This window comes from Ochotona princeps, chromosome X (genome assembly GCF_030435755.1).
Source record: "Ochotona princeps isolate mOchPri1 chromosome X, mOchPri1.hap1, whole genome shotgun sequence".
NCBI lineage: Eukaryota > Metazoa > Chordata > Mammalia > Lagomorpha > Ochotonidae > Ochotona > Ochotona princeps.
Genome location: NC_080865.1, coordinates 20379964 through 20401176, shown reverse-complemented (window position 1 = coordinate 20401176; position 21213 = coordinate 20379964). Strand labels below are relative to the sequence as shown.

At 37.1% G+C, this 21213-nt stretch overlaps 1 protein-coding gene across 5 annotated transcripts in view; it reads right to left on the bottom strand.

Annotated features, from left to right (window-relative positions):
• The window catches only part of DMD (dystrophin), a 1951117-nt gene that overhangs the window by 1532163 nt on the left and 397741 nt on the right, over positions 1–21213 (bottom strand). The window lies entirely within an intron of this gene.

Here is a 21213-nt window from a genome sequence, read left to right as displayed (position 1 = left end):
TCTCTGACATTGGACTCCCATCGAGATCAGCTGTGACCAGAAGGGAACTCATGCTGGGCATATCACAAGGTTTCATAACAGTCACATTTTAAGATATTCATCTGTGTGAAAAAGCAAAGTGGCAGAGAGATAGGGAAATTTTGAACTTGCTGATTTGCTTCTCATATAATTGCAATAACCAGCGCTGGGCCAGGCTGAATCCATGAGCCAGGAACTCTATCCAAGTCTTCCACATTGGTGGTAGAGACCAAAACACTTGAACCAACCTCCCAAATGCAATGCAGCCTAACTGTGTAAGCTCACCAAAACTTTACAACAACGTATTGAGAACCCCTGTGTTCCAACATAACAGCACAGACTGTCAAAGCAACTCATCTAGTTTAACAGTTCCAGGCACTCCCTGTTCGAAACAGCCAAGCTCGGCCTTTATAGCACTGCAAGTATCTTCCCTGTTGCTTCTCCCAGGAGAGGCTCTGCAGACTCAGTGGAGAGTTCCACAAGTTTAGCTTTATTTCATCAGTACATTTGCAGAAGGATGTCGTGACTGTTGCTATCATATTTATTCAGAAATCAAAACTGGAGCTTCCTGAAGACCGGGTTTCCGTGCTCAGTGACAGGTAGGCAGACTGAAGCCTACCTAGAGGGTAAGGCGCAGCCTAAGATGCACACATCTTGCATCAGAGTGCCTGCCCGTGTCTGAGCCCAGCCCTGCTCCCAGTTCCTGCATGCTCTTAATGCATACCCCTGGACAGAAACAGTATTGGCAGCTCAAGCAAAAGGGATACTGTCACTTAGGTTAACCTGAGCTTCCGGGCATCTAGGTTGTGCCTCTCAGGGAAAACAAAACACACACACAGAAAACAACAAAAAAATGCAGGAGTGACATTTCTCAGCTTTCAACATTGTGATTGTTGGATATTTTGCTTTTATCTGCTTTTTAAAAGTCTACATCTGGTCTATTCCTGGAATACATCCATATATCTATGTGCAAGCTGTATTCCTGTTTATAATTTAATTCTATCCTTATTACCTCTCTGGGTCTCAGTTTATACTTGAAGTTTGTGATATTCTAATATCTGGCTCATCCTGAGTTCAAGGAATTATATAAAAGTGCCTTAAATTGTTTATGGAATTAAGAGATAGATTTCTTTTGGTACAAAAATATATGCGATCTCTTCACAGATTTTCAAAATATGCATTTTCCATAAACTTGCTAAAGATTCCCTCATGTGATTACCACCGGGAAAACATGGAATGGGCAGGAATATGGAAAGTTCAACTTAAGATCAAGCAATCATAAGAAAGGTGATGCAAAAAAATACACATATAAACCTGAATATCCAAAACTGGGCACCAATATGCAGAAGGCAAAAGCAAGCAGAGTGGCATGTCTGGTTCCAGGGTTGTAGAGATAATTAGCTGTCCATTCAATTTTACTAAAAGTATTTTATTGAAAATATTTGAGTAATCTAATAAACATTCCCTGAGTGCTCCCTTATGTAAGTCATAGGAATATACTCTGGAGCCAAGAAAACATTGGATGAGACATGGTTTCTGCCTTAGAGCTACTTAAGCCCACATAAATCACACTAAAACACGAATTCCAAGCACAATGCAAATTAATCTAGTGTCATCCTTTCAGAGTAACTCTTGAAGTAGTACATTTATGAAAGCAGAATAAAGCATTTCAAGCACAATGATAAATTGCTCCCTAAACTTTTCCATTTCTGTAACCTTAGGTTAAATAACTGATTTTCCGAAATACATAATTACCAAAACACAGTATATAAACTCATCCAATCAAAAATATGTGGAGGAAAGTGATGTTCTATGATCATGAGAAGTCACACAAAATAGTGTGATATTAGAAAAGATTGGATTGTATGTTTATTCACTGATAAAGTGAATGAACCTAAACAGGTCATAAAATAAGTATTTCCAGTTTGGTAGGACACGAGGCATACAGAGCAGCATACATTTATATCTTTTCTTTAATTTTTGTGGTAATTACAAGTAAGCAATAGCCACATAATTATCTGAGTAATTAGACTTTCTCAATTAAAAACGAATGCTGAGAGGATTAGCTTGATTTCTAGGTCACATTATTTTGCAAAATTATTAAGTTATCCAGGTCAGGATCTTAAATTGAAGGCTACAGACTAGAGTAGGTGTTAAGGTTGACTTTAGGGTAAGAAAATTTTGCAAGCTAGAAAATTCATGGGAAGATGTGCTAAACATAATTACAGTAGTGCCTAACAGGTTGTCTTAATCTTATCAAAACATGTTTTGAGAGTGGCATGAATGTCACAAATATCACCTTCAAATAGAGGAATGTTTACAATTGTGTATGGTAAAAATTAAACATTTTTCATGTATTCACACTCTTCTTTTTTCATTAATTTTGGGAAAATGGGATTTCCTTTGAAAATGAGAGTAGAATCACTAAAAGACATATATTGAATTCAGAACTTTAGTAAAGATGTTCTTTCAATGAAAGGGAGACATGTTACCTTGGGAAGAGATTGTCCCTTATGTTGGTCAAAACTTTAACTTTTCAGTTAGCATTTCGATATGTACATATAAAACTAGGACATCTTTTGGAAAAGTGAAAGTTCAAGCTGAAATATTTTGCATATTCAAGGAAAAGTCTCTCCTAATGATGGATTTAGTTTCTACAGATTAACTTTATTTTCACTTTTGTTTCCGCACCATTGCTTTCGGCATCTTTATGCCCTGTGCCCAGAAATCACTCTGAAAGGAGACAGACTTCTGAATATGCTGGAGCAGAAGAGAGGTTACAGAAGCCAGAGGGGAAGCCCAGTAGTCGTGCCTAGCGATGCAACCTTTGTGGGCCACTATGTAATGGGACCATCGGCAGGCTCATGGCGTCTAACAAGGTTTACTAGTGCAAGATATGAATGATCTTGAAAGAGCTGGAAAGCTCTATATTTCACTACTCCCAGGAGGAGACTGCATTGCCAGGAACATCTGGAAGGCCTGCCTTTAAAGTCGTTCAGGAAATCAAGAACCTTCTTGAAGAAAATGATGCTACTGTATAATCTGAGTCATTAAAGAATTTAATGAGGAAAAATGTGTTTTGAAGAAATGAAACTAAAAACAAAAACATCAAAATCCATGAGATACAGTTTCCACTGATCTTTCTTGGGGAGATGTATCTCCTATAGGCAACAGATAGATGGATTTTGTGTTTTTAATCCAGTCTACTGATCTATGACATTTAATTGGTGAATTTAAGATATTTACATTCAGGATTAATATAAATAGTTGGTAATTTGTTCCTGTCATTTAGCAATGGGTTGTTCATTCCTTTAGTGTTCTATGATTATTTTACTGGGATGTTCTTTACATTTGCCTTTGGTTTTGGTGGGTGCTATTCCTCTTCTCTGTCAAGAGAACATCTTTAAGAATCATTCTAGGGCAGGTTTGGAAGAGACGTATTCTTTTAACTTATCTTTACTGTGGAAGAATTTTATTTCATTTTCAGAGACAAAGGAATGCTTTGCTGGGTACATTACTCTGAGCTGTCAATTTTTTGCTTTTAGAACCTGGAATATGTCATTCATTCCATTCTGGCCTGTAGAATTTCCTGTTCTTAATTTCCTTTTTCATTTCTTCAGTGACGTATTAGTCATTCAGTAACATGTTTTTTAATTTCATGGCATTGTAAGTTTCTGTTTTTTTCAAATTCCAGCTGCTGATTTTGTTTTGTGGCTTTTCATTTTAGGGGATATATAGTAACTGTGTAATGGAGATTATCACATCCAGTGGCACACTGTTTAACTTCATGGCATTGTAAATTTCTGCTTTTCTTCCTGATGGTTTTGTTTTATGGTTTTTCAATTGGGGTATTTATAGTGATTGTTAGTGGAGACTGACATGTCCAGATGTGAAGATACAGTGCAGTATGCACCGCTACTTCCGGATCAAGGATGGACTCCCAGTGAAACTATTGGATATCTCTTAACAATGGGATGCTGGACTCTGCCATTGTCCATGCCCGCAATGATGGGTTTAGAACTGTTTATGAGGAACTATGCTGTTGCAACGATATGGGAGACCTCAGTAGTGGGAGTGGGGGGCTAGGGGGAGGGGAAATACCAGGGTCTATGGAACTGTATCATAAAATGATAATATGATAATAATAACAAATTTAACAATAAATACAATCACGTGTCACATTTCACCTCACTTGGGCTTTACCAGCGCCACCTAGCTCAGACTCACCCTGCTTCTCACTACTCCCCTCAGTCATGACCGGCAGAGATATCCTGACAGAGATCTAAGCATCAAACTACCAACAGCTGCATCTAAAGATGGAGCAGCAGGTCACGCTGCAACTAGTGATGCCTGTTTCCCACGCTGGAGAGCCAGTTGAATCCTAGCTGCTCTGCTTCTGATCCAGAGCCTGCTGATGCACATCCTGGGAAAGTAGCAGATGACAGATTATGTATTTGGATCTCTGCCACCCACCTGGGAGCCTGGACGGATTTCTAGATTCCTGACTTCAGCCTGTCTGTTGCAGACATTTGGGAAGTGAACCAAAAACTGAAAGATTCTTCTTTCTCTCACCCATACCCTCATTCTCACCCTCTCTCTACTTTTTAAATTTACTTTTTTAAAACTACATTTTAACTCCCAATGAAACTGCTAAATATATCTTGACAATAGGATGCTGAGCTTTGTATCATTGTCTATACCCACAATTTCAGGATACACTTAAATAACAGAATGATGCATTTGTAACCGTTGCTGAAAGGTAATAATATGGGGGGAAACAGCGGGGTGGAGGGGGTCTGGGAGGGTGGGAGGGGGAATCACTGAGCCTATGCAGAATCATGAAAAATTTTTAAAAACTATTTTAATAAATAAAATATAATAATTAGAGTATATGGGATACACTGACCATCACATGTTGAGGCAACTTTCATGTGATGCTGTCGGTTATGACATTTAGCAGATAATTTCCCCTGAAAAGAACAGGAATTTATACTGACAAGCAGCCTTCATAAGGCTGCTGTTGTAGTCGATTAAGGTGCTATCTGTGGCACCGGCATGAATTAGAGATCCCAGTCGGAATCCCAGAAGCTCCACTTTTTGCTAGTGCTCCTGGGAAAGCAACAGAAGATAACCCAAATACTGCAGCCTCTGCACATGCATGGGAGATCCAGAAGCATCTCCTAGGTGTTGAAGCAATTTGGTGACTGAATCAGCAGACAGAAGATCTAAGTGTGTGTGTCTCCCCCTTTCCCTCTTGAAATCGTCTTCCAAATAAATAGTGTTAAAAAAAAATAGCAGATCCTGGCAAAAGATACAAGGATTGATTTTCCAAAGATCAAGGAAAAAGTTTCTTCCTTGGTGTCTTATATGACTGAAGAAATGTATCCTACCAAAATGAGCACTGCTAAAGAGCTACAACTGAGGGGAGTCCAGTAGGCCTCAAAGTCATAGAGTTAACGTAACAGCCCAGGGAAGGCACAGGCTTAGTCAGCAAAGAATCTTACAGTGTCAAGAATACATGGATGAATATTCTCTTTTATCTGACTGACCATTGAGTAAATTCTGTAATGAGTCCCCAACTGAACTCAAGAGACAACAGGGTCCTGTTCCTTTCTGCTCTCAAAACACGAAAGGAAGATCATTTCATTGCATTTTCCATCTTGTATAGACCTAATCTATTCCTCAGTTTGTGGCGTTTGTCTTCCAAATCAGGCAACAAGTCCTGCAAAAGGCATCACTGATAACAAAGGACCCATTTCCATAATGCAGGATAATCTCTCTATTTCAAGGGCAGATAATTAAGTCTTAGTTCCATCTGTAACCTTAATTCTCCATTGTCAAATTATATAACATAGTCACAAGTAGGTCTTGAACAGCTTCAGGAGCCATTACATTAATAACGTGAGAGGTATTTAGGTCTGTAGGCATAAAAAATAGTCATATTTATTTTTAGTTTCCAAAATATCTATATAAAAACAAATTATTTGTTAAATGATTATTGCATTAAAAGTCACTAAAATAAAATGATCATTTTAAGCTGAATTTTTCTTAAATCCCATTGATAGAAGTGGCACAGGAGCTCACACAATTTGAAGAAATTGAGTTTCAAGTAAAATTTCTCCTATTCCTTCTGTTTTATTATTGATTTAACACCACAAAAGCACATCACCACTTCTTGGAAACTGACAAGAATATTACTCAGGCACAGTGATACAAACTATATTAATTTGTTATCTTATTTTCCTATCTAGAATTTTTAATAGCTACATCCAAGTATTCTTTGTTAAATATTCTGTATCATGATGTTTAAAAGTGTTTTAGAAATAATTTTTATATGGGCTCAGTGTGGTAGCCTATTGCTGGCCTCACACACACTGGGATCCCATATGGATGCCAGTTCTAATCCCAGTGACCTCACTTCTCGTTCAGCTTCCTGCTTGTGGCCTGGGAAAGCAGTCAACAGTGGCCCAAAGTCTTGGGACCTGCACCTGCATGGGAGGCCCTGAAGAGGCTCCTTGCTCCTGGCTTCACATTGGCTCAGCTCATGGCCACTTGGATAGTGAATCAGCAGATGGAAGATCATTCTCTCTGTCTCTCCTCCTCTCTGAATATCTGACATCCCAATAAAAAATAAACAAATCTCTTTTTTAAAAAACAAATCATTTATATAGTCAAATAATTTTGGTTTGGTGAGAGAATTCTGATTGTTTCTAAAGTTACTTTTTGCAGAAATATATTTTATAGATTATGAACCTGGCAAAATATTTTGAGAAAATGCTTAACCTTTATTCCAAATTGTATTACAGTTTAAAAATATGATAGTTCATTTTAGCCAATGTTTTTGAGAAACAGAGCGACATAGAGAACAAGAGAAAGAAGTGGGGGGTGGGGGGTGAGAAAGATAGTGCCAGTTCACTTTTCAAACATCCTGGTCCTATAAACTAAGTCCAGGTCTCTCAAATGGGTATTAGGGAACCGAGCTCCTGTGCCATGATCTAGTATCTCTCAGGTGCACAGCAGCTGGATGCTGAAATCCGGAGCTTGAAGCAGCCAAGGAAGCCGTGCACTCCGATTTGGGATGCAAACACCCCAGGCAGCGACTTAACCACTAGGCCCAACACCTGCCCCAAATATGCAACAGCTTATGTGAAAAGTCCCCAGTTGTCTATCTTCAGCTTTACAAACTTCATATCATCACTTTTCATGTAAAGCATAATCTATACAATGATATCTCTCTCTTTAGAGCATGCAGTATTACTACTAAAAAGGAAAGCACTGCGCAATGCTGCAGTGAATTCAAAATTAATAAAATACATTGAGACAAGATTTACGTCATGTTTTTAGTCAGCAATCAATTTTACCATAGACATTACCAAAAAGATTTTTCGAAGATTATACAAATCTCATGGCAAACACTCCAACAGTCTTTTTCTCTCTCATCTTTCATACCAGATTCAGAACTAGCCACTAGATTAAGCACCCTTATGCCGAGCAAAATCTTCAGCTCTGTGATGTGATAGTACTTAGCTTTGAAAAACTCTGATATTTTACAATCACTTCCTCTCTAAGATGGATGTATCAGTTTCCTGATAAATTATTTTTACATATTTCTGGGTACCTAACTACAGCTTTTTGAATAGCAAACCACAGCTTCCTCTTTAATAAACACTTCAAACTTCCCCTTCAGGGGCTGGCAGTGCTGTCAAGGGTTAAGTTATCATCCATGATGCTGGTGTCTCATATTTGATAGCACCAGTTTGATCCCTGGCTGCTTCTCTTTCAGTCCAGTTCCATGAGGGTGATGTAGGAAAGCAGCAGGTGATGGTCATAGTACTTCGGCCCCTCTCACCCTCCTGGGAGAACCAGACAGAATTCTTGGCCTCGGGCTTCTGCTGAGACTCAGCCCTGGCCATCTGGGACAGTGGATAGGAGATTTTTTTCTCCATTTTTTCGATGTTTCAGATAACTAATACCTCTCTAAAAGCTGCTATCATTCTTTCCCTTTACTTCAATGATAGAAAAAGATTATTCTTTAGCTTAGACAACAAAGATATCAGTGAGCAAGAACATGTGAGGTAAAAGCCAAATAACAATTCCAGTAGCTGCTTCTTAATGTTAAGTTGTGGTCTTATTCAGTTGATTTAACTTATTAACCTTATAAACAGCTTTTCTGATCAGAACTTCGAAGTTCAGGCTGGTCTCCATCTCAATGAATGGCCCTCAAACTTCAATGTGGTCTTCTAGTTTAAAACACGTGTCTGCAAAAACACTGTGCATTTACTGGGAGAAGTAAAATAGACATTGTGTTAGGCTTTTGGAATTCTGCCACGAGCAATAAATATTCCTGCACATGAGCAAGCAAGTCACCATCAGAGGACTGAACAAGTCTCAAATGACCTATAGTATTGTGATAGGAAACACCAGCAGGACCAACCCCCAGCGAAATATAAGTAAAAATGAACTCTTGAAGGTTTAAGAGTTTCAAGTTGCATTGGATGCCACTTATACAATGAAAGTGAAGCATGAACAAGACCTATTTTCATGTTACTGGTATTAATGAACTAAATAGTACTAAAGAAATAAATCAATAACAGGACAGAATTTGAAGGAATATAAGCTATGTTACATATCAAAATACACTGCGGTACTGTTATATTATTCCATTATTATATATAACTGAAACAGACGTAGATCATCTGTACTAGATATTAATCAATTCAATTAACAGAATAAGTTGCCACACTCTATTGCCCTACATACACCAAAATTCTCCTTGTCTTGCTACTGCTTTGGAATGCTCATCCTATGTACAACCAAACTTCAGGCATACACCTGATGTATTTCTCTTACTCCATCTCTCCACGCTCTCCATGTATGTGTGCACTTTCATACACACCTTAAGCCAGAACAGCTACCTTGGTGAAGAACAACTGAATAACCCTTGAGAGAAATCAAGCTACCTGTGCGAGCTCCACTGTGTCTTTATCCCACAAATACACAGCACACTCCTCATGGGACAGCCAGATATCTTAGTCGGTATTCTAATACTCGCAGTAGTCATGTGTGAGCTCTCAGAAAAGACATTCATTATTATCTCGTACATAATCCTAGCTGCATGTCAGTATCAAATAACATGGTAAGTTTTTAATGGATATAAACCAATTTGAATAAATTATCACGAAAACCAGAGAAATGACCCTTTCCTCGTAACACTATAATGTCAACTAATTACAACACAGATTATTTCATAGGCCACTCTATCCATTAATATCTAGCAATAAAAGATTTCTTTTCTCTCACATGTCTTAGATATTATAATCAGGTAACCCAGCTATGTCAAATTAAAACAGACCTTGAACCCAGTGTTCAGAATTTAAATCAAGGAAAACTAACAATAAAAAAACGAAAGCATTTAAATATATATGTAGAACCAGAGATATTCATTATACTGGCAATGGTTAAATGAGCAAGCTCATAAACTTTCTGGGACACAGCTGTGAAGTATAGAATGAAAGAAGTCATTCAGGCCATCGGACAGCAAACTAATGCCTTAAACTGGATAGAAAACTAATCTGGATAATTGTGTGAAAATGGGACTAGAGGAAAAGCCAGCGTAAATGAGACCCAGCAGTTAGCTGGCATTTCCTGTGGTCATGAGAGATGGGAATGACAAGAACAATGGTGGAAAGTGTAAAAAATGAAGATATGTTTAGAAATATATACTACAACTATTATGTATACAGTATCATCAAAGACTGAATCTTTAGGCATGATGCAATTGGGAGACCAAGGATGATTAATAGATCTGCTTTGAGTCACTTGAATAATAGCACCTGATGGTCTTGCACAAATTGAAAGAAGATATCTCTATGAAGATAGTTGTGCAAGAATCATTTGCTTGTCAAATGTGAGTTAATGACACTTAATATTGCATGGTTTCTGTCACAGTTTATATTCAGATACAACTTCCATTAAAATTACATTTGAAACATGCTATGATTTTGAGGCTATAAATTCATGTACAGTTTTATTACAAGTAGCTTTAATACTTCATTTTAACTATGTATAAAACTTTTTAAATTACCTACCTTAAATAACTGAAGAGAGAGACTTATTATCACAAACATTCCTGATTCAAGTCTGGATTGTCATTGCAGACACAGTTGATTCATTAGAAAAAGAGAAAAGCACGGAATTCACCCATGTTTTTAGAAAGAAATTAAATTATGTTTAAGCAGTCCCAGGATAGTCTGAACTATTAAAGAGCAGAAGGTCAATAAAATAATGGTTCCTTCTAAATAGTCCTTCATGTTTTATAGGCAGATGTCCTTTCTTATGGGCAATATATGCTACCTTTATAGAGAAGTTGCTTTTCTATAGCTCTGAAAAAAAGTTAAGAACACAAGTGTAGTATAAGCCAATTTCTCTTAGAAATGTCGGCTTAAAAATAGCCTAAAGAGCTTTCTCTAATGTTAGAAGTGGGCACAAAACTTGTTAAAATTCACTGCATAGACTAGAGGCATATATGTTTGGGAGCATGACCATGTAAGCACAGGTGTGGATTTAGAGGCTTTGAACAAGTCAGCTAATGTGTCTGTCCTAATGAAGAACTTAAAACATTAGAGAAAAAACATCTAGAAAACCTTATTATTCAATCACACCCTGACATTAAATGTTATACATCTGAATACAGTATGGATATTCCACAAAATTTAACCTAGAATAATACTGATTAAAGTCTACCTGTGTATGGCATTAATATCATTGAACATGAAACTAATTAGGTCATTTAATTTACACAAGTTTGTGGTTTCCAAAATTATACTCTGAAAACAATTCTTTCACTAGGATTTTTAACTGTATTGCTATTCTTTTTCAATGTCTTTGTTATTCTTTAAAATTGCACTGGAATAAGACGTCTTTATTCACAATGCCAATGAAATATAGTTTTAACGGCTGAGAGAGCCATCATGAAACTGGTCATGACAGGACAAGTGACATTTATTAGGATCAAAGTGAGAGAGCAGGATCAAAATACAGCATAAAGAACATAAAGACCGCCTCTATACACAGGTACTCTGAGTTGGACAGAACTTGTAGAATGTGTATAAGTGACAGCACGATTCTACAACAAGCACTTTGTGAATAAACAGACTAATTGATGGAGGGACAGAAGGAGAGAACAATGGAGAAAGTGTTTTGACAGCAGGCCACAGGTGCCAGGTGTTTTATCACTATTTTATCTCATGGACAAACCATTTCTTATTAACAACAAGGTTGTTAGCAATAAGCAATGCTCCAGTAATTGAATATCTGATCAGCAGGCTTAGTCACTTCTTAAGAAAAAAAATGCTACAAGTCTGAACAAATCTTACAACAACAGATCCTAGGTTTCAGTCTCCAAAAAATCATACCTCGTGCAAACAACTGTTTTAGCATAGTTGTCTTAACAGTAGCTACATGATATACATACTGATCAGTTCTTAAAAAGTTTCTGCTGTCAGGGGTCCACCTCAAATCAATGAAATAAGCAGAATATCAGCAAATCTAGGGTTTGCAGAAAAACTTCCTAGGTGGTTTTGTCGCAAAAGGAGATATACCTGGATCTGATTCCAGCCCAGTTACCTATTAACTGTGCGAACTTGGTTGATTTTAATTTAGCTCTAGAAACTTCATTTTTTCATCTAAAAAAGATTGAATTGTTCTGATATCATTATGTACAAGAAATGAGATAAAAGTAAGTGAACTACCTAAAACATGACTGCCCTACTTAAATTCTAGTTCATTTTCAGTAAAAGGAAATTTGCATAGATTGTACCATTGATATTCAAAAAAATTTAAGGGAAAAACTTTTTATTTGAAGTTTCTCCTACAATATTAAAAGAACTTGCCACAAGAATGATGTTGCAGAATAGTTGTTTCTAAAAGTAAAACTCAGTTTCAACAACATTACTAAATTTTGATAATCCACAAGAATTTCTAATCATTTATCGCCAACACAATGGCATGATTGGCTAATCCTCCATTTCCAAGCCCTGCGATCTCATATGGGTACCAGCTTGTGTCCCAGTTGCCCTACTTCTGAGCTCCCAGCTTATGGCCTAGGAAAGCAGAGGAGCATGGCCCAAGCCTTGGAACACTGCACCCACATGGGAGACCTGGAAGAAGCTTCCTTCTGGCTTCTGGCTTCAAACCAGCCTAGCTTCAGCTGTAGTGACCATTTGGGGAGTGAACCAGCTGATGAAAGATATTTGTCTCTCCCTGCCTATAAATCTGCCTTTCCAATAAAAATAAATAAAATCGTAAACACATTCTAATCCCTTCATAGCCGCAAGCTTCCTCATCTTTGAAACAGAAAATGACCCTCATATGAGAAGTTTCCCAGGAAGATAATAAATCTGGGAATATAGCTTGTGTTTTTAAAGATTTATTTATTCTCATTAGAAAAGCAGATCAGATATATAGAGAGAAGGAAATAGAGAGAGAAAGATTTTCTATCCATTGGTTCACTCCCCAAATGGTTGCAACATCCAGAGCTGAGCCAATCTCAATCTAAAGCCAGGAGCTTCTTCCTGCTTTCCCATGTGGGTACAGGGTCCTAAGGCTTTGGCCCATCTTCTACTGGTATTCCAGGCAATAAGCAGGAAGCTGGAAGGGAAGTGCAGCAGCCGGGACACAACCTGGCGCCCACACGGGATCCCAGCACTTGCAAGGCAAAGATTCAGCCAGGCCCTATAGCTTCCTATTTTAAAATATAATCACAATTGTAAAGTCCCTGGTGTTTTCTCTTACAATGAATAAATCCTACTGTTATGAGAATTAAATTACTGTTACAAGTAAATGGCGGGGCATCAATGACAATTCCAGTTCATTAGTGTCTTACCCTAACAATTAATGATTCAGCTATTTACTCGACAAGTAGAAGAATAAAGGAGAAAGAGAACCATCATCTCATGGCTCACTCCTCAAATGCCTGCAACAGCTAGGACTGAGGCAGGCTAAAGCCAGGAACTAAGGAGTCCATCCCTCTCTCCCACATGGGTGTGAGGTACCCAGGTATTAGAGTCAGCATGCCCTGCTTCCCAGGGCATTATCAGGGAGTTGCAAAAGACCTGGAGCACTTGGGATTCCAACTGATATTTTCGCTCCAAAACACTGGCCTCCATGAAGCAGCTCGACCTGATGCATAACGCTGGCCCCCTACCTACCCCCAGCTTGCTGAAAAACAACATTTTCACTTCATATTTCATGTTCCAGATGTTAAACAACCAAGGCATGTTATATGAATGATTTTATAGGAAAACGCATATACCAACCTGGTACCTATTTTTTTTCAGTATTCAAATTTAAGGCTTTCAGATATTCATCTGTAGTTCCTGTGATATCTCATAACTGTTCAATCAACACAGTAAACACCAGTTTTGAAGATAACAAAATGAAAAAAAAAAATCCCCAACTACTAACATGATATTTTACTTTCAAACGTTATCACTGACTTCATCAAAACACACAGAAAAATTTAAGTTAATTTCTGTCATTTTATGCTTTCTATTATTATTTAAATTTCAAAGCATTTTTGCAATAGGAAACACAGATTCAACAGTGGAATGCTTGAAGGACACAAGCACACTCACACTTCATTTACCCTTTCAAAACATTAAAATCAACAATAGAAAGTCAATACAATTATTCTAATCCGTTTTCCTTAAGTTTCTTGAACTCCTTGTGAGGATGTAACTGCAGTCATCATCCAGAAACTACCTTTATCATGCAGCATTACACTCAGCTGCTGCATTTCCCATTCTTGAAATCATTTGAAATGCCATTCATTCAAATATCATTTATTTTTATCATTTATTTATTTCAAAGTCAGAATTACAGAGAGGGAAAGACAGAAAGATAGAGAAGTGTCAAATGCTTATTCACAAGAGTCAGGCTGGGCCATGCGTAAGCCCGGAGCCAAGAACTTCTTCCACAGCTGCCATGTGGGCAGGAAGAATCCAAGCACCTGGGTCATCCTCTACTGCTTTTACATAGGCCATTAGTAAGGAGCTAGATGGGAAGTGGAGCAGCCAGAACATAAATTGGTGCCCCAGTGGGATGGTGGCAATGTAGGCAGCCGCTTCACCAGATATGCCACAACTCTGGACCCCAAACTATAGTTCAAACTTCAAAGACTTAGGACATTATGCTTCCGCATATATTAAAAAATATCCTAATAAGATCATTGCAAGGGGTTTCCCAATAGGCAAGGATTTTATCTGAACAATGCTAAGTAGTGGGAGGAACCTGAGAGGCATTGGGCCAAATGGTCAAAACATCCAAGTCTTTTAGGAAAAGTGCCCATACCTGGTTCCTGACATCCTGCTGATGCTGACCCTGGGAGGCAGTTCGGGAACGCTCACATGACTAATTCTCTGCCATTCACATGTGAGATGTGAATGGAGTTCTGGATCCCAGTCCTCAGCCCCCAGCTCCTAAGGGCTTTTGGGGAGTGAACCAGCAAGCAGGTGGGAGCTTTCTTTCTGTAGCTCTTTGCCCCCTTCTCTATCTGCCACTCAGAATAAAAAATTAAAATTTAATATAAACTTTTTTCTGAGTAAATTCAATATAGATGAGCATTCAAATGGCGAATTTTAAATCACAGGATAAGAATTAATTATTTAAATTCCCCAATCCAGTTTAATAAAAAAAATAGAGACAAAAAAACTAAAAACAACAGCAAACCCTCCAATGCTCCATTAACTACAGCATGTTCATTGCATTTGAACTTATCAGCTCCTAGGAAGAATGTGTTAGCTGATGATTTTCTATGAAGACTAAATGTGATAAATGTTAAAAGAACATGAAAGGCTATTAGAAAATAGCAAATTTTTGTATAATGAGAAAATGTATGCCACATAAATATTGTATTTAGTGTTTTGCACGTCTCCTTGTTAAGCAGGTGAATTTGAAACAGTCACATCCAGTTATTTCAGTCAGTCAAATAACTGAAACAGAGAAGCAGGAAAAAATAGCATCAAATTATTAGTGATTAGTTCAAACTGTCTGAAAAACATCCAGTTTTTCCATGATGTCTCAACGGAGAAAGACAAGGCATCCAGAAGAGACACAATTCTCACATTCATTCATTCTCTCTCTCTCTCTCTTTCTCTTTTTCTCTCCTTCTCCCTCGAACACTATCTCTCTAAACTTTTCTAGCTTTCCAACATACTGGAAAGCATGGTAACATCTTTATTTCCTTTAAATTGCTATGACAAGTGACTTAAAAGCTATTCATCAGGATGTTGGAGCATCAATAGCATAGCGTTAATAAATATATCACAATATTAATGTAATTTGTATTTTCATCTTTATAATCATGCATTTGCATTCTATCACTGGTAATGCTGTACTCCTGTGTAAAAGGTTTCATTTATTTATTTCACCATGTATAACTTTCATGGACAAAGCATGACTTCACTTTGTTTTCCCTTCCAGATTTATTGGATGATATTAATATGTTAATATTCTGCATTAACAATGAGAAATGTGAACATGCTTCTAGATACCCTGATGTAGTTTTCTTTAACTTAGGTGCATTTAAAAAAATTTTGTAATGGCAGTGGTTAGTCAAAGTTAGTTATGAAATATCCCAAACCAGGGGAAAGAAAAATGTAAAAAAAAATTAAGAATAAGAAACAGGATAAGCTAAAAATAATCAAGGATGTTTTAATAAGTATTCTTTCTTGAGCGATATGCAAGTTGGCAATGCTCATCAAGTTTCTACAATGATCAACTATCAGGTTGCCTAAAGCCTCATTGGATTTCATCTAAGCAGTACTAATAAAACTGTGTATTTAAATTATTTAATACAGTATTTTTCTAAATCCCTTTGCTAAAAGATTAATGAGATGCTTATAGTAAATCTACTAATATACCCATTTCCATTAGTAATACATTATGGACACTTCTAACTTGTTCATTTCAACCACACTCTGCAAAAGTTCAGAATTAAAAGAATATTTTCAGTGTTATTATATTAAGCACTACTAAATGACATAATTCAGTTTTCATGCTCAAATTTTCACGTTTCTCTTAAAAAGAACTCGGAAAGCTGGTCTTCTGCTGCTACACCAGGAATACTATTCTAGTACTAGTAGCTGCAGCTGATGACACTTTGTATTCCACAACAGAGTAACTAGAATAAAATGCATTTTTTTCTAAAAAAAAAACACACTCAAAATTAAGGTATAGAAAGTTACTAAGGTTTCTACTAGAGATAAGGATAGAAATCAATATTGCTAATTTAAAAACATACAAATTATCTACCTGCATATATATGGGCTATGTTACTTTGCCGTACAGCGGTATTTATATTCTTACAAATACTCTGAAAATACTTTTAGAAATATATGGAATTGGGGAGGGTGGAAGGGGAAATCCCTAAGCCTCTATAACTGTATCATGAAAAATACATTTTAAAAAATAAGGAAAAAATCTGTGCAAAAAAGAAAAATGACAGTTTGGCTATAAAGAATCTGGATTTTGTACAGAAATCATTTCTAGGGCCCGACACAGTGGCCTAGCAGCTAAAGTCCTCGCCTTGAACACACCAGGATCGCATATGGGCGCCAGTTCTAATCCCGGCAGCTCCACTTCCCATCCAGCTCCCTGCTTGTGGGCCTGGGAAAGCAGTCGAGGACGGCCCAAAGATTTGGGACCCCGCACCCACATGGGAGACCCGGAAGAGGTTCCTGGTTCCCGGCATCGGATCGGCGCAGCACCGGCCATTGCAGCTCACTTGGGGAGTGAAACATCGGATGGAAGATCTTCCTCTCTATCTCTCCTCATCTCTGTATATCTGACTTTGTAATAAAAATAAATAAATCTTTTTAAAAAAGAAATCATTTCTAGTCGAAAATCAGCTTTATATAGGAAGACATCATTATGAGGGAGCTACAAAACTCACAGAAAGATGGAACTAGAAGGTAAGCTTATTTTGCTATAAAAGCTTTGAAAACCATATACAATTTTTTCTTAATAAGCAATTTTACAGAAATTTTTAGTACCATCACATATTCCAATATCATAATTTCTAAAAACAAATTATTCTACAATGGTTTTTAGAAAAAAAATTCAATGTGCATTATTTCAACTGAGTGTTCACATAACAAGAATTTCTAATTTTAGGGGGCCAATGTGGTGGGATAGTAAGCTAAGACTTTGCTTGAGTTGTGGACATCCCATATGGGAGTTGGTTCCTGTCTGGACTGCCCCACTTCCAATCCAGCTCCCTGCTTTTGGCATGGGAAAGCAGTAGAGGATGGCCCAGCTCCTTGGCCCTGAACCCACATGGGGGACCCACAAGAATCTCCTGGCTCCTGGCTTCTGATCGATCTGCTCTGCCCATTGAGGTCATTTGGGGAGTGAACCTGCAGAAAAAAGATCTCTCAATTTCTGTCATTCCTTCTCACTGTGTAGCTCTGCCTTTCAAATAAAAATAAATCTTTTAAAAAAGAATTTCTAGCTTTTTAAACGATCAACAATCCTTCAAAATTGTTATAGTTTTAGCCCTTCAACTTCATCTTGTATAAACTAATGATTAGCATTTTTTGTCCTTACAGTATCCAAATGTGATGGGTGTGATAAAAAAGAAAAAGCCCTTGGCCAAACAACTGAAATGAAACCTACAATAACAGAAGTAAACGGCATTCTTCCCTTTTATAAAACAATTTGACTTTTTCTTGAATAATTTTTGAAGATCAGAAATTTGCAAGAATGTAAAGTGAAATGGAAGACCATCCACTTCTGGAGTAAAAGTTTCCACTCAGCAAAGCTAATTCTTGGAAAAGCAGACTATAATAACACGTAAGTGTAATGCGAGGATTAGCCAGGCAGAAAATAGGGTCTGTGTCACCATTGTAACAAAGTCAAAATCAAAGTGGATTAAAACCAAACTCTAACTGGTCTGGAAATGGCATTTTGAGGATACAAACATTTCTCCCAAGTCCTAGTGTTCCTTCTTTGTTAGTAAAATGTTACTGTCATCATTCACTTTTCATTCAAAGTTATCCTGGTAAATAAGCATGGGCATTCTCATTTTGGATTGCATGTACCAAAAGGAAATGGCTTTCTATAGTAATATGTTAAAGTCATCTGGAACGTGCCTGATGTTTTATCGCTGATTTTTTGATTCCTTTAAAGAGAGTATCTTCACTTTGTTATTCACAAGAAAAAGCTGACAAGGCATTCTCTTAAGATAGGGAGTTTTGTGCACTGGCAAATAAACTGATTCATGTGAAAGTCGGGGAAGCAAACCCACAATACATGTACAATATATATCCTGCAGAGAAATAATGACAGGAAGTCAACTGCCTGGTTTACAATACAATATATATTGAAGGAGATGAGCCTTTTATATCTATGAGCATAGCAATGCATAAAATATTAACTAATTTACCTTAGATGTAGTTATTTTTGCAAATGTTAACATTTAAACACACTAGAAATAGCTCCTGAAATTGCTTATGCTAATGCTTACTGCTACTCATTTTAAAAGGCAATTCCACTTAAAACAAAACCTCAGGCCTGAAAATACCAAGTTAAAGAAAACATCCCAAAGTCTATATATACAAGATACAAAAATCTGCAATACCTTGATGTCTTTTTAATTCATAAATCTACCTAATCAATAAAGTATGTGTTTAAGATTGTAATACATGATTTGGCAGATGTTTCATAAGCCAAATATACCTTTCCATCTCTTAATAATATACATTTATCCAAAATGGTTTTTTTTTTAACTACCTAAGGGGTATAATAGACATGAAATGAAAATAGCTTTGGAGAATAGCTGGCATCATCATACACAAGATAAAGAACCAATATTTGTCTAAACAAAAATACGAACATCTCAAAGGCAATTACAATATTGGGAATCAAAGAAATCCATAAATATGCCCTGTTAAATCCACTGAAGTGAATGTTGTAAATCTGAAATTCTAGCAGATGGCTTTGTATTTTTTACATGTAACAAATCAGTAAATAAAGCACCTGATGATTTATTTTAAAAATGTTATTTTTCTTTCCATCAGCATTAATATAATTTCCTGAAAGACACTGAGAAAAACTAGATTTTAAAAATGTGTTTGAACAAGAAAAAAGAGAAATAATTCTTAAATGCATAATTTATGTATTTCCTTAACATAGTTATTACCACTAACAGATATTGAAAAACTTAACAAGCTTCAGGCTGAATCCTCATCTTAATGACAGCTCAAGTCAGCTTTAATAAGCCTTTTTAAGTGACAGAATACTGCTTAAATTGGAAGGGAGTTGATAAACACAGAGTATTTCCAAATCTACGATTTCAGTGTGCAGGGGAAGTTACCAAGTGTTTGGAACCCTATTAATCCATTCAACTTTATATAATGCTTTGTTGGCCTTCAATTATTCAAGCTTAACATTTTATAATCACATTCCTACAGGCTACAGAATGCACATTTTCCATTTAGGACAGCAAATGATGTTAGGCTTATCATGTTTTCCTGTGCTATAAAATATGGTATTGATATAATTACCTGTCTCTGCAGCCTCATCAATGTATATTCTTATTATGATGCAAATGTCCATTCAGTTATTTCTATTCTCCTGACTCAAAGCCACTTAAGAGAAATATCCAGTGTGTTCTGACTCTCACTATTTGATGACAAGATAGGGAACACGTAAGAATAACCAGGACATAGATCCCAGGATACATTCACTGACCACATACGTGCATTCAGGGCAAAACAAACGCATTGCAGCTCTTCTATTCAAGAGCTGGAAGTCCATTTTCACAACATCTGCCTCTATCTCACTGGAGAGAGAACAAACATGTGAATAAGTACAAGGAGTCAATAGTGAGGAACACCTTACATATGCAGCAAACAAGGGCACACACACACATACATATATACATGAATATGCACATATATGACCTATATCATATATACATTACTGTAGATGTAAACACTGAGGACTGATGCTCACCATCAAAAAAGAGGTTACAGGAGTCAGGGTTCCCGCTGGCTTGTTCCAAGGAAGAATTTTTCTAATGTATTTATTCTGATTATACCTGAGAAACTCATATTTGTGTTGTTGGAAGCTTCATTTCTAAGCACATTTGCTTATCAAGAGCAATAATACGCTCCTCAAATCACAATGGTGTGCTATCCAGTATACTTATCATAAATTGAAAATACTATAATCTGAACACACATTCACTACACAGGACCTGCTGGGAATACCACGTTCGCACCCGAGCACGCTAGAGCATGGGTGGTTTCTTGTAGTGATCAAAGGGCTGACTAGGAGCTATGCAGCCACAGACCAACACCACGAGACAGAGTGGGCTGCACAGTACTAACCTGGAAAAGATACAAATTCAACATTCAAAGGAGAGTGTCTCCCTACTGTGTATCAATTTTGCACTACCATCAAGTTGAAAAAAATCATACTATGAAAGTTATAAGGAAGGAGCTGGCTATAGGCTAGTCAATTAGATACAAGTATTCTCAGTCTTAGGATAAACAGCTGATTTTACATTACCTCTTGAGTTTGCTTAAACTCATTCTTGAGTTTGTTCAAAACTGTCCCACACTCCCTTTTCCTGACACGGGTCTACCTGATTAGCTGAGGCAATCGGCTTTCCGGCTCAGCAACTCTAAAGGCTACATTCTGGTTGCTCATCAATTTACTAGTGAGAACAAACTTCTGAGTCATTACTGCGCATTTGTTAATGGGGCCTACTGCCATGGCTCTTCACATAACCTGTTTAGGAATTGTTTTTAATATTGCACAAGGCCATTGACTTAACAGTTTCTAGTATGTAATACCTTCTACCCAAATATCAGCTTCTACAATATCACAGACATCAATCCCATTGACTTCTCCATGGTAAAACTGCAGGAAAGTAAGAACAGAGCCTGCAATTCCACTGATGTCATCACATCAAACAAATGACTCCCAGGCTCCAAGAGAGCACAGGGCAGGGTGTCATTATCTCTCTTTGCATGCGTCTCGAGTGATTTAAAAGCAATATAACAAAAATATGAACACACTGCTGCCTGTCAGCCAGAGAAACAGAAAAGAAATATTCATTTAATGGAAGTCTCCCCCAGAGTAGCAAATTAAACAGTAGCAGAGCCAAAAATAGCTTTTTCCAATTTAAAG